Source organism: Saccoglossus kowalevskii, chromosome 8 (assembly GCF_978046115.1).
Source record: "Saccoglossus kowalevskii chromosome 8, keSacKowa6.1, whole genome shotgun sequence".
NCBI lineage: Eukaryota > Metazoa > Hemichordata > Enteropneusta > Harrimaniidae > Saccoglossus > Saccoglossus kowalevskii.
In genome coordinates this window covers 5,522,834-5,537,881 of record NC_140648.1, presented here as the reverse complement: position 1 = coordinate 5,537,881, position 15,048 = coordinate 5,522,834, and the positions used below count along the sequence as shown (strand labels likewise).

The 15,048-nt window shown below is 35.1% G+C and overlaps 1 long non-coding RNA gene across 1 annotated transcript; it reads left to right on the top strand.

Annotated features, from left to right (window-relative positions):
* Positions 1-737: 737 nt before the first annotated feature.
* LOC146739240 (uncharacterized) lies at positions 738-1,363 on the top strand. The gene is made up of 2 exons (XR_014930138.1): positions 738-779; positions 880-1,363. It is a non-coding gene; the product is annotated as an uncharacterized LOC146739240 (long non-coding RNA).
* The last annotated feature ends 13,685 nt before the right edge of the window (positions 1,364-15,048 follow it).

Here is a 15,048-nt window from a genome sequence, read left to right as displayed (position 1 = left end):
AAAGGTGAAAAGAGCTTATTTGTTAGCTTGGCTGGAAAATTTTGCAAGACTGGACATTATATGGGACATCAATAAGCAAGACAGTTTAAAAGCTGGCACCAGGTATACGCAGACGTGTCACCCTCCTAACCAAGGTCCAAGGTACCTGGCAACTTCACAGGATTCTTGCGAGTTGATGCCAACAAAACTGAATTGTTCACACTCATCAGTGATGAAATTGAGAAGATAAAACTTCAACTAGGGAAGCAGCTGATATCAACTTGTGGCACCAATGCTGTGAGCACTCCACCTAGTGAAAATCTTACTAATATCTCCCCTTGTTTGCATGAGGAGGCGGACACCCGCATTTTTGTCCATGCTGCCAATAGACACAAACGGGTTATAATCAGAACAACTGACAGTGATGTTGTGGTGATTTGAATATCAATTATGCAAAACCTCCAACTTCGTGAGCTCTGGATTGCTTTTGGATGTGCGAAAAACTCCAGGTACATTCCTGTGCATGAAAAATGCCCAGCAGGTGGGCAATGCTCGTTCAGCTGGTCTTTCTTTTTTTCATAGCTTTTGTGATACTGTTTCATCTTCATATGGAAAGGGTAAGAAGACTGCTTGGACCATATGGCAGCAGAACCCAGATATTACGTGGGCGTTTAAGGCCCTCTCTGCCTCACCAAGTGATGTATCAGATTCTGTCTTCTCTACCATTCAGGTGTTTGTAATGAAGATGTATGATCTCAGTGGCTGTGATGTTGATGCTACTCGGTTGGAATGTTTCGACTGTAAGGGCATTATTTTCAAACCGAGAATTTCATGAAATAAACTGTCTAAAGCCTGATGTAGATAGTTTTTGATATTGTTACATTAATGTTTATTTTTCAGGGACGTGAATTCGACCACCTACATCCTAGTAGTGATGCGCTATACCAGCATGTTCGTCGGAATACCTACCAAGGGGGACATATTTGGGGGAATTCATTAATCTCCTGCCCTACTATCACAGATCCATCAGAATGGGGCTGGCAGATGGTCTCTAAGTGTTGGCAGCCACGGTGGTTATCTATGCCAGTCATCTACAAACAGCTAAAACAGCTTGTAAACAGTTTGTCGTTGCAAAAAAAAGCGCAAAAATCCCTGCAAGTGCTGTATGGCTGGTGTAAGCTGCACTACACTGTGTGCATGCTGTGGCAAGTGCTATGGGAGGGCACGTGGTATTCACACCTAGAACAATATCTGTGAGTAAGTAATTGGTGGACAATATAAGTAATTCCATGATTAATGTACCAAGTGATGCTATATAAAAGAACTAAACAGAGGTGTAATTATAACTACCCCAATAACGGAATAAATATTTATTTAAATGCGACTGTTGTTTGTACTTTGTTTATGTTTATTATATTCTCGTGTGCTACTAGTTTCATACCCTAGGATGATGAAGATAGGAGTTTAGACTCGTAGACAAAAACAGTCTCATAGGCTTCAACATTGACCTACAGCCCCAAGGACACAATTTTATTGAATTGATCCTCATAATAAACATACATCTGGACAATAAATCAATGAAGATATCTTATTCTGATTTAGAGATATGACTAAAATATTAAATTTTGCTTAAAATTGGCCAAATTGACCTTTACCTATGCTGTAGGGACATAAATTCATCTCATGGCACCAATGTTACTATTTTATCAGATAATCTGTCATCAAAAACATACATTTAGATCCTTACATATCACAAATATCCTGACAAGATCTAGATATATTGATAAATACATCAAGATACTATTTGCTGGTGGCGGCCATATTAATTTATGCAAATGAGGGTTAAAAAAGGTCAGCCTAGCTTGTGTCCATATCTTAAATTCTTTATATGGTCATGAACTATATTTGTGCCAAAAGGAATGTTTGTACTACAATTTGCAGGTTTTAAGCTTTGGCAAGCCCACTAGAGTTGGTCGCATCATGAGCTACAGTACTGACACGGTATAACCAGTATTTTGTTTATTGCCAGTATAATTATTTCCAGTATGATTAATATGTACTGTTTAAGTAATTCACCATTGTGGACCCCAACAAGCTTAACTACCCTCGAAAACGCATGGCAGGAGTCGCAGATCAATCGATCATCTCAATTCATTGAAAGCAAGACAACTTATAACATAGTGCAGAGGTACAGGAGCATGAATAACAGGTTGTAGTCCAATGTTACCACTCAACAATAGTTTCTTACATTTCAAACCAAGAGGGGCGAGAGGATGATGAAAGTTGCTTGGTGCAGTGAGAATGGAATTGAAGCTCATACCTGACAGGGATCAAAAAGATCAACGTCACACACAGTGCCTGTACTTGAACTGATATCTGTCAAGTCTCCCAGTGCCTAGCGTAAAGACCCATTCTTTGGGGGGTCCAATAGTAGATGTTTACTTCAGCATATCATGCCCAAGCATATGTGATCAATACAAACTTAATACTGTCACTATATAGGAGTTCAACAAAATCATGATTAATATGTACTAATCTAGTGAGTGTGTATGTAAGATTATACCACTGATCTATTGTATGTGTATGAAAGACTATACCACTGATTTAGTGAGTGTTTATGTAACATTATACCACTGATCTATTGTATGTGTATGAAAGACTATACCACTGATTTAGTGAGTGTTTATGTAACATTATACCACTGATCTATTGTATGTGTATGAAAGACTATACCACTGATTTAGTGAGTGTTTATGTAACATTATACCACTGATCTATTGTGTGTGTATGAAAGACTATACCACTAATCTAGTGAGGGTTATGCAGGATTATATCACTGATCTATTCTGTGTATGAAAGACTATACCACTAATCTAGTGCGTGTTTATGTAGGATTATACCACTGATCTATTGTGTATGTATGAAAGACTATACCACTAATCTAGTGAGTGTTTATGTAGGATTATACTACTGATCTATTGTGTGTATGAAAGACAATGCCAATGATCTACTGTGTGTGTATGAAAGACTGTACCACTGATATAATGAGTGTGTATGTAAGATTATACCACTGCTCTATTGTGTGTGTATGAAAGACTAACACTGACCTAGTTAGTGTTTATGTGGGATTATACCACTGATCTATTGTGTGTATGAAAGACAATGCCAATGATCTACTGTGGGTGCATGGAAAACTATACCACATATATATTGTGAGTCTTTATGTAGGATTATACCACTGCTCTATTGGTTTGTATGAAATACTATACCACTGATATAGTGAGTATGTATGTAGGATTATACCACTGAACTAGTTAGTGTTTATGTAGGATTATACCATTGATTTAGTGAGTGTGTATGAAAGACTATACCACTGATCTAGTGAGTGTTTATGTAGGATTATACCACTGAACTAGTTAGTGTTTATGTAGGATTATACCACTGATCTAGTGAGTGTTTATGTAAGATTATACCACTGATCTAGTGAGTGTTTATGTAGGATTATACCACTGATCTAGTGGGTGTGTATGTAGGATTATACCACTGATCTAGTGAGTGTGTATGTGGGATTATACCACTGATCTAGTGAGTGATTATTTAAGATTATACCACTGCTCTATTGTGTATGTATGAATGACTATACCACTGATTTAGTGAGGGTTTCTGTACGATTATACCACTGATCTAGTGAGTATGAATGTAATATTATGCCACTGATCCATTGTGTGTGTATGAAAGACTATACCACTGGTCTAGTGAGTGTTTATGTAAGATTAGACCTCTGATCTAGTATGTGTGTATGGAAGACTATACCAATAATCTATTGTGTGTGAATGAAAGACTATACCACTGGTATAGTGAGTGAGTGAGTGAGTGAGTGAGTGAGTGAGTGAGTGAGTGAGTGAGTGAGTGAGTGAGTGAGTGAGTGAGTGAGTGAGTGAGTGAGTGAGTGAGTGAGTGAGTGAGTGAGTGAGTGAGTGAGTTTGTGAGTAACATTATACCACTGCTCCATTGTGTATGTATGAAAGACTATACCACTCATTTAGTGAGTGTTTATGAACATTATGCCACTGCTCTATTGTGTGTGTATGAAATACTATACCACTGATTTAGTGAGTGTTTATGTAAGATTAGACCTCTGATCTAGTATGTGTGTATGGAAGACTATACCAATGATCTATTGTGTGTGTATGAAAGACTATACCACTGGTCTAGTGAGTGTTATGTAGGATTATATCACTGATCTATTCTGTGTATGAAAGACTATACCACTAATCTAGTGCGTGTTTATGTAGGATTATACCACTGATCTATTGTGTATGTATGAAAGACTATACCACTAATCTAGTGAGTGTTTATGTAGGATTATACTACTGATCTATTGTGTGTATGAAAGACAATGCCAATGATTTACTGTGTGTGTATGAAAGACTGTACCACTGATATAATGAGTGTGTATGTAAGATTATACCACTGCTCTATTGTGTGTGTATGAAAGACTAACACTGACCTAGTTAGTGTTTATGTGGGATTATACCACTGATCTATTGTGTGTATGAAAGGCAATGCCAATGATCTACTGTGGGTGCATGAAAAACTATACCACATATATATTGTGAGTCTTTATGTAGGATTATACCACTGCTCTATTGGTTTGTATGAAATACTATACCACTGATATAGTGAGTATGTATGTAGGATTATACCACTGAACTAGTTAGTGTTTATGTAGGATTATACCACTGATTTAGTGAGTGTGTATGAAAGACTATTCCACTGATCTAGTGAGTGTTTATGTAGGATTATACCACTGAACTAGTTAGTGTTTATGTAGGATTATACCACTGATCTAGTGAGTGTTTATGTAAGATTATACCACTGATCTAGTGAGTGTTTATATAGGATTATACCACTGATCTAGTGGGTGTGTATGTAGGATTATACCACTGATCTAGTGAGTGTGTATGTGGGATTATACCACTGATCTAGTGAGTGATTATTTAAGATTATACCACTGCTCTATTGTGTATGTATGAATGACTATACCACTGATTTAGTGAGGGTTTCTGTACGATTATACCACTGATCTAGTGAGTATGAATGTAATATTATGCCACTGATCCATTGTGTGTGTATGAAAGACTATACCACTGGTCTAGTGAGTGTTTATGTAAGATTAGACCTCTGATCTAGTATGTGTGTATGGAAGACTATACCAATCATCTATTATGTGTGTATGAAAGCCTATACCACTGGTCTAGTGAGTGAGTGAGTGAGTGAGTGAGTGAGTGAGTGAGTGAGTGAGTGAGTGAGTGAGTGAGTGAGTGAGTGAGTGAGTGAGTGAGTGAGTGAGTTTGTGAGTAACATTATACCACTGCTCCATTGTGTATGTATGAAAGACTATACCACTCATTTAGTGAGTGTTTATGAACATTATACCACTGCTCTATTGTGTGTGTATGAAATACTATACCACTGATTTAGTGAGTGTTTATGTAAGATTAGACCCCTGATCTAGTATGTGTGTATGGAAGACTATACCAATGATCTATTGTGTGTGTATGAAAGACTATACCACTGGTGTAGTGAGTGAGTGAGTGAGTGAGTAAGTGAGTGAGTGAGTGAGTGAGTGAGTGAGTGAGTGAGTGAGTGCGTGAATGAGTGAGTGAGTGAGTGAGTGAGTGATTGAGTGAGTGAGTATGTATGTAACACTATACCACTGCTCCATTGTGTATGTATGAAAGACTATACCACTGATTTAGTGAGGGTTTATGTAACATTATACCACTGCTCTATTGTGTATGTATGAAAGACTATACCACTGGTCTAGTGAGTGTCTATGTAAGATTATACCTCTGATCTATTATGTGTGTAAGGAAGACTATATCACTGATCTATTGTGTGTGTATGATAGATTATACCACTGATCTAGAGAGTATGTGTATGTAGGATTATACCATTAATCTAGTGAGTATGTGTATGTAGGATTATACCATTAATCTAGTGAGTATGTGTATGTATGATTATACCACTAATCTAGTGTGTATGTGTATGTATGTATGATTATACCACTAATCTAGTGTGTATATGTATGTATGTAGGATTATACCACTAATCTAGTGAGTATGTGTATGTAGGATTATACCACTAATCTAGTAAGTATGTGTATGTATGTAGGATTACACCACTAATCTAGTGTGTATGTGTATGTAGGATTATACCACTAATCTAGTGTGTTTGTATGTAGGATTATACCACTAATCTAGTGAGTATGTGTATGTATGTAGGATTATACCACTAATCTAGTGTGTATGTGTATGTATGTAGGATTATACCACTAATCTAGTGAGTATGTGTATGTAGGATTATACCACTAATCTAGTGAGTATGTGTATGTAGGATTATACCACTAATCTAGTAAGTATGTGTATGTATGTAGGATTATACCACTGATCTAGTGTGTATGTGTATGTATGTATGTAGGATTATACCACTAATCTAGTGTGTATGTATGTGTATGTAGGATTATACCACTAATCTAGTAAGTATGTGTATGTATGTAGGATTATACCACTAATCTAGTGTGTATGTGTATGTAGGATTATACCACTAATCTAGTAAGTATGTGTATGTATGTAGGATTATACCACTAATCTAGTGTGTGTGTGTATGTATGTAGGATTATACCACTAATCTAGTGAGTATGTGTATGTAGGATTATACCACTAATCTAGTGTGTATGTGTATGTAGGATTATATCACTAATCTAGTGTGTATGTAGGATTATACCACTAATCTAGTGAGTATGTGTATGTATGATTATACCACTAATCTAGTGTGTATGTAGGATTATACCACTAATCTAGTGTGTATGTGTATGTAGGATTACACCACTAATCTAATGTGTATGTGTATGTAGGATTATACCACTGATCTAGTGTGTATGTGTATGTAGGATTATACCATTAATCAAATGAGTATGTTTATGTAGGATTATACCACTAATCTAGTGTGTATGTGTATGTAGGATTACACCACTAATCTAATATGTATGTGTATGTAGGATTATACCACTGATCTAGTGTGTATGTGTATGTAGGATTATACAATTAATCTAGTGTGTATGTGTATGTAGGATTATTCCACTGATCTAGTGTGTATGTGTATGTAGGATTATACCATTAATCTAATGTGTATGTGTATGTAGGATTATACCACTGATCTAGTGTGTATGTGTATGTAGGATTATACCATTAATCTAGTGTGTATGTGTATGTAGGATTACACCACTAATCTAATGTGTATGTGTATGTAGGATTATACCACTGATCTAGTGAGTGATTATTTAAGATTATACCACTGCTCTATTGTGTATGTATGAATGACTATACCACTGATTTAGTGAGTGTTTATGTAGGATTATACCACTGATCTAGTGGGTGTGTATGTAGGATTATACCACTGATCTAGTGAGTGTGTATGTGGGATTATACCACTGATCTAGTGAGTGATTATTTAAGATTATACCACTGCTCTATTGTGTATGTATGAATGACTATACCACTGATTTAGTGAGGGTTTCTGTACGATTATACCACTGATCTAGTGAGTATGAATGTAATATTATGCCACTGATCCATTGTGTGTGTATGAAAGACTATACCACTGGTCTAGTGAGTGTTTATGTAAGATTAGACCTCTGATCTAGTATGTGTGTATGGAAGACTATACCAATCATCTATTGTGTGTGTATGAAAGACTATACCACTGGTCTAGTGAGTGAGTGAGTGAGTGAGTGAGTGAGTGAGTGAGTGAGTGAGTGAGTGAGTGAGTGAGTGAGTGAGTGAGTGAGTTTGTGAGTAACATTATACCACTGCTCCATTGTGTATGTATGAAAGACTATACCACTCATTTAGTGAGTGTTTATGAACATTATACCACTGCTCTATTGTGTGTGTATGAAATAATATACCACTGATTTAGTGAGTGTTTATGTAAGATTAGACCTCTGATCTAGTATGTGTGTATGGAAGACTATACCAATGATCTATTGTGTGTGTATGAAAGACTATACCACTGGTCTAGTGAGTGTTATGTAGGATTATATCACTGATCTATTCTGTGTATGAAAGACTATACCACTAATCTAGTGCGTGTTTATGTAGGATTATACCACTGATCTATTGTGTATGTATGAAAGACTATACCACTAATCTAGTGAGTGTTTATGTAGGATTATACTACTGATCTATTGTGTGTATGAAAGACAATGCCAATGATCTACTGTGTGTGTATGAAAGACTGTACCACTGATATAATGAGTGTGTATGTAAGATTATACCACTGCTCTATTGTGTGTGTATGAAAGACTATAACACTGACCTAGTTAGTGTTTATGTGGGATTATACCACTGATCTATTGTGTGTATGAAAGATAATGCCAATGATCTACTGTGTGTGCATGAAAAACTATACCACATATATATTGTGAGTCTTTATGTAGGATTATACCACTGCTCTATTGGTTTGTATGAAATACTATACCACTGATATAGTGAGTATGTATGTAGGATTATACCACTGAACTAGTTAGTGTTTATGTAGGATTATACCACTGATTTAGTGAGTGTGTATGAAAGACTATACCACTGATCTAGTGAGTGTTTATGTGGGATTATACCACTGAACTAGTTAGTGTTTATGTGGGATTATACCACTGATCTAGTGAGTGTTTATGTAAGATTATACCACTGATCTAGTGAGTGTTTATGTAGGATTATACCACTGATCTAGTGGGTGTATATGTAGGATTATACCACTGATCTAGTGAGTGTGTATGTGGGATTATACCACTGATCTAGTGAGTGATTATTTAAGATTATACCACTGCTCTATTGTGTATGTATGAATGACTATACCACAGATTTAGTGAGGGTTTCTGTACGATTATACCACTGATCTAGTGAGTATGAATGTAATATTATGCCACTGATCCATTGTGTGTGTATGAAAGACTATACCACTGGTCTAGTGAGTGTTTATGTAAGATTAGACCTCTGATCTAGTATGTGTGTATGGAAGACTATACCAATCATCTATTGTGTGTGTATGAAAGACTATACCACTGGTCTAGTGAGTGAGTGAGTGAGTGAGTGAGTGAGTGAGTGAGTGAGTGAGTGAGTGAGTGAGTGAGTGAGTGAGTGAGTGAGTGAGTTTGTGAGTAACATTATACCACTGCTCCATTGTGTATGTATGAAAGACTATACCACTCATTTAGTATGTGTGTATGGAAGACTATACCAATGATCCATTGTGTGTGTATGAAAGACTATACCACTGGTCTAGTGAGTGTTATGTAGGATTATATCACTGATCTATTCTGTGTATGAAAGACTATACCACTAATCTAGTGCGTGTTTATGTAGGATTATACCACTGATCTATTGTGTATGTATGAAAGACTATACCACTAATCTAGTGAGTGTTTATGTAGGATTATACTACTGATCTATTGTGTGTATGAAAGACAATGCCAATGATCTACTGTGTGTGTATGAAAGACTGTACCACTGATATAATGAGTGTGTATGTAAGATTATACCACTGCTCTATTGTGTGTGTATGAAAGACTAACACTGACCTAGTTAGTGTTTATGTGGGATTATACCACTGATCTATTGTGTGTATGAAAGACAATGCCAATGATCTACTGTGGGTGCATGAAAAACTATACCACATATATATTGTGAGTCTTTATGTAGGATTATACCACTGCTCTATTGGTTTGTATGAAATACTATACCACTGATATAGTGAGTATGTATGTAGGATTATACCACTGAACTAGTTAGTGTTTATGTAGGATTATGCCACTGATTTAGTGAGTGTGTATGAAAGACTATACCACTGATCTAGTGAGTGTTTATGTAGGATTATACCACTGAACTAGTTAGTGTTTATGTAGGATTATACCACTGATCTAGTGAGTGTTTATGTAAGATTATACCACTGATCTAGTGAGTGTTTATGTAGGATTATACCACTGATCTAGTGGGTGTGTATGTAGGATTATACCACTGATCTAGTGAGTGTGTATGTGGGATTATACCACTGATCTAGTGAGTGATTATTTAAGATTATACCACTGCTCTATTGTGTATGTATGAATGACTATACCACTGATTTAGTGAAGGTTTCTGTACGATTATACCACTGATCTAGTGAGTATGAATGTAGTATTATGCCACTGATCCATTGTGTATGTATGAAAGACTATACCACTGAACTAGTTAGTGTTTATGTAACATTATACCACTGCTCTATTGTGTATGTATGAAAGACTATACCACTGGTCTAGTGAGTGTCTATGTAAGATTATACCTCTGATCTATTATGTGTGTATGAAAGACTATACCAATGATCTATTGTGTGTGTATGTGAGATTATACCACTAATCTAGTGAGCATGTGTATGTAGAATTATACTACTAATCTAGTGAGTATGTGTATGTAGAATTATACCACTATTCTAGTGAGTATGTGTATGTAGGATTATACCACTAATCTAGTGTATGTGTATGTAGGATTATACCACTAATCTAGTGAGTATGTGTATGTAGGATTATACCACTAATCTAGTGAGTATGTGTATGTAAGATTATACCACTAATCAAATGAGTATGTTTATGTAGGATTATACGACTAATCTAGTGTGTATGTGTATGTAGGATTACACCACTAATCTAATGTGTATGTGTATGTAGGATTATACCACTGATCTAGTGTGTATGTGTATGTAGGATTATACCACTAATCTAGTGTGTATATGTATGTATGTAGGATTATACCACTAATCTAGTGAGTATGTGTATGTAGGATTATACCACTAATCTAGTAAGTATGTGTATGTATGTATGATTATACCACTAATCTAGTGTGTATGTATGTAGGATTATACCACTAATCTAGTGAGTATGTGTATGTATGTAGGATTATACCACTAATCTAGTGTGTATGTGTATGTATGTAGGATTATGCCACTAATCTAGTGAGTATGTATATGTAGGATTATACCACTAATCTAGTGAGTATGTATATGTAGGATTATACCACTAATCTAGTAAGTATGTGTATGTGTATGTATGTAGGATTATACCACTGATCTAGTGTGTATGTGTGTGTATGTATGTAGGATTATACCACTAATCTAGTGTGTATGTGTATGTAGGATTATACCACTAATCTAGTAAGTATGTGTATGTATATAGGATTATACCACTAATCTAGTGTGTATGTGTATGTAGGATTATACCACTGATCTAGTGTGTATGTGTGTGTATGTATGTAGGATTATACCACTAATCTAGTGTGTATGTGTATGTAGGATTATACCACTAATCTAGTAAGTATGTGTATGTATATAGGATTATACCACTAATCTAGTGTGTATGTGTATGTGGGATTATACCACTGATCTAGTGAGTGATTATTTAAGATTATACCACTGCTCTATTGTGTATGTATGAATGACTATACCACTGATTTAGTGAAGGTTTCTGTACGATTATACCACTGATCTAGTGAGTATGAATGTAACATTATACCACTGCTCTATTGTGTATGTATGAAAGACTATACCACTGGTCTAGTGAGTGTCTATGTAAGATTATACCTCTGATCTATTATGTGTGTATGAAAGACTATACCAATGATCTATTGTGTGTGTATGTGAGATTATACCACTAATCTAGTGAGCATGTGTATGTAGAATTATACTACTAATCTAGTGAGTATGTGTATGTAGAATTATACCACTATTCTAGTGAGTATGTGTATGTAGGATTATACCACTAATCTAGTGTATGTGTATGTAGGATTATACCACTAATCTAGTGAGTATGTGTATGTAGGATTATACCACTAATCTAGTGAGTATGTGTATGTAAGATTATACCACTAATCAAATGAGTATGTTTATGTAGGATTATACGACTAATCTAGTGTGTATGTGTATGTAGGATTACACCACTAATCTAATGTGTATGTGTATGTAGGATTATACCACTGATCTAGTGTGTATGTGTATGTAGGATTATACCACTAATCTAGTGTGTATATGTATGTATGTAGGATTATACCACTAATCTAGTGAGTATGTGTATGTAGGATTATACCACTAATCTAGTAAGTATGTGTATGTATGTATGATTATACCACTAATCTAGTGTGTATGTATGTAGGATTATACCACTAATCTAGTGAGTATGTGTATGTATGTAGGATTATACCACTAATCTAGTGTGTATGTGTATGTATGTAGGATTATACCACTAATCTAGTGAGTATGTATATGTAGGATTATACCACTAATCTAGTGAGTATGTATATGTAGGATTATACCACTAATCTAGTAAGTATGTGTATGTGTATGTATGTAGGATTATACCACTGATCTAGTGTGTATGTGTGTGTATGTATGTAGGATTATACCACTAATCTAGTGTGTATGTGTATGTAGGATTATACCACTAATCTAGTAAGTATGTGTATGTATATAGGATTATACCACTAATCTAGTGTGTATGTGTATGTAGGATTATACCACTTATCTAGTAAGTATGTGTATGTATGTAGGATTATACCACTAATCTAGTGTGTGTGTGTGTATGTATGTAGGATTATACCACTAATCTAGTGAGTATGTGTATGTAGGATTATACCACTAATCTAGTGTGTATGTGTATGTAGGATTATATCACTAATCTAATGAGTATGTGTATGTAGGATTATACCACTAATCTAGTGAGTATGTGTATGTATGATTATACCACTAATCTAGTGTGTATGTAGGATTATACCACTAATCTAGTGTGTATGTGTATGTAGGATTACACCACTAATCTAATGTGTATGTGTATGTAGGATTATACCACTGATCTAGTGTGTATGTGTATGTAGGATTATACCACTAATCTAGTAAGTATGTGTATGTATGTAGGATTATACCACTAATCTAGTGTGTGTGTGTATGTATGTAGGATTATACCACTAATCTAGTGAGTATGTTTATGTAGGATTATACCACTAATCTAGTGTGTATGTGTATGTAGGATTATACCACTAATCAAATGAGTATGTCTATGTAGGATTATACCACTAATCTAGTGTGTATGTGTATGTAGGATTACACCACTAATCTAATGTGTATGTGTATGTAGGATTATACCACTGATCTAGTGTGTATGTGTATGTAGGATTATACCATTAATCTAGTGTGTATGTGTATGTAGGATTATACCACTGATCTAGTGTGTATGTGTATGTAGGATTATACCATTAATCTAATGTGTATGTGTATGTAGGATTATACCACTGATCTAGTGTGTATGTGTATGTAGGATTATACCATTAATCTAGTGTGTATGTGTATGTAGGATTACACCACTAATCTAATGTGTATGTGTATGTAGGATTATACCACTGATCTAGTGTGTATGTGTATGTAGGAGTATACCACTAATCTAGTGTGTATGTGTATGTAGGATTACTCCACTAATCTAGTGTGTATGAGTATGTAGGATTGTACCACTAATCTAGTGAGTATGTGTATGTAGGATTATACCACTTATCTAGTGTGTATGTGTATGTAGGACCACTAATCTAGTGAGTATGTGTATGTAGGATTATACCACTAATCTAGTGAGTAAGTGTATGCAGTGGCAGATCTAGCAAAATGTATTGGGGGAGCCAAGCTTCGCTTAACATTACGGAGCAAAAATCGCAGAGAAGCTATGCGTAATCCAGATGATATGAAACATCATGCATTTGGGGGGCAGCCCCCTGCCCCCTCTGGATCCAATACTGTGTGTATGTAGGATTATATCACTAATTTAGTGAGTATGTGTATATAGGATTATGCCACTAATCTAATGAGTATGTGTATGTAGGATTATACCACTAATTTAGTGAGTATGTGTATATAGGATTATGCCACTAATCTAAAGTGTATGTGTATGTAGGATTATATCACTAAACTAGTGTATATGTGCATGTAGGATTATACCACTAATCTAATCTAATGAGTATGTGTATGCTGGATTATACCACTAATCTAGTGAGTATGTGTATGTAGGATTATACCACTAATCTAGTGTGTATGTACGTAGGATTATACCACTAATCTAGTGTGTATGTGTATTTAAGATTATACCACTGATCTAGTGTGTATGTGTATTTAAGATTATACCACTGATCTAGTGTGTATGTGTATTTAAGATTATACCACTGATCTAGTGTGTATGTGTATTTAAGATTATACCACTGATGTAGTGTGTATGTGTGTTTAAGATTATACCACTGATCTAGTGTGTATGTGTATTTAAGATTATACCATTGATCTAGTGAGTATGTTTATTTAAGATTATGCCACTGATGTAGTGTGTATGTGTATTTAAGATTATACCACTGATCTAGTGTGTGTGTATTTAAGATTATACCACTGATCTAGTGAGTATGTGTATTTAAGATTATACCACTGATCTAGTGTGTATGTGTATTTAAGATTATACCACTGATCTAGTGTGTATGTGTATTTAAGATTATACCACTGATGTAGTGTGTATGTGTATTTAAGATTATACCACTGATCTAGTGTGTATGTGTATTTAAGATTATACCATTGATCTAGTGAGTATGTGTATTTAAGATTATGCCACTGATCTAGTGTGTATGTGTATTTAAGATTATACCACTGATCTAGTGTTTATGTGTATGTGTATTTAAGATTATACCACTGATCTAGTGTGTATGTGTATTTAAGATTATACCACTGATCTAGTGAGTATGTGTATTTAAGATTATACCACTGATCTAGTGTGTATGTGTATTTAAGATTATACCACTGATCTAGTGTGTATGTGTATTTAAGATTATACCACTGATGTAGTGTATATGTGTATTTAAGATTATGCCACTGATGTGGTGTGTATGTGTATTTAAGATTATACCACTGATCTAGTTTTTATGTGTATGTGTATTTAAGATTATACCACTGATGTAGTGAGTATGTGTA